The sequence below is a fragment of the Amaranthus tricolor genome, chromosome 6 (genome assembly GCF_026212465.1).
Source record: "Amaranthus tricolor cultivar Red isolate AtriRed21 chromosome 6, ASM2621246v1, whole genome shotgun sequence".
Classification (NCBI taxonomy): domain Eukaryota; kingdom Viridiplantae; phylum Streptophyta; class Magnoliopsida; order Caryophyllales; family Amaranthaceae; genus Amaranthus; species Amaranthus tricolor.
Genome location: NC_080052.1, coordinates 12,359,230 through 12,359,620, shown reverse-complemented (window position 1 = coordinate 12,359,620; position 391 = coordinate 12,359,230).

Here is a 391-nt window from a genome sequence, read left to right as displayed (position 1 = left end):
ATCCAAGAAATTTTCTTAACATATAACTACTGGAAGTTTATTTTAAAATGAATTTCAAATATTTTTAAATTCATATAATCATTTCCATCACAATAACTTTCACAAAGTAGTGTTAAACATGCCTTTAAACATACAATAATTTATAAAATCAACATGCATAATGCCCACAATAATAATACATGTAATAAATTATTTCATACTCAAATTTATCATTTTGACATCAGTTTTCAAGATTTAAGAACTTCTCTTAGGGAATTTTATTTTTGTTTTAAAAAACAAGTTTATACACAAACTTTCCCAACTTGTTCTTAAATCCTTTAAAAATCACTCCATGTGACATACCTCGACTCCAACCCTATATAATTATTCCATAAGCTCCTACGCGTTCTTA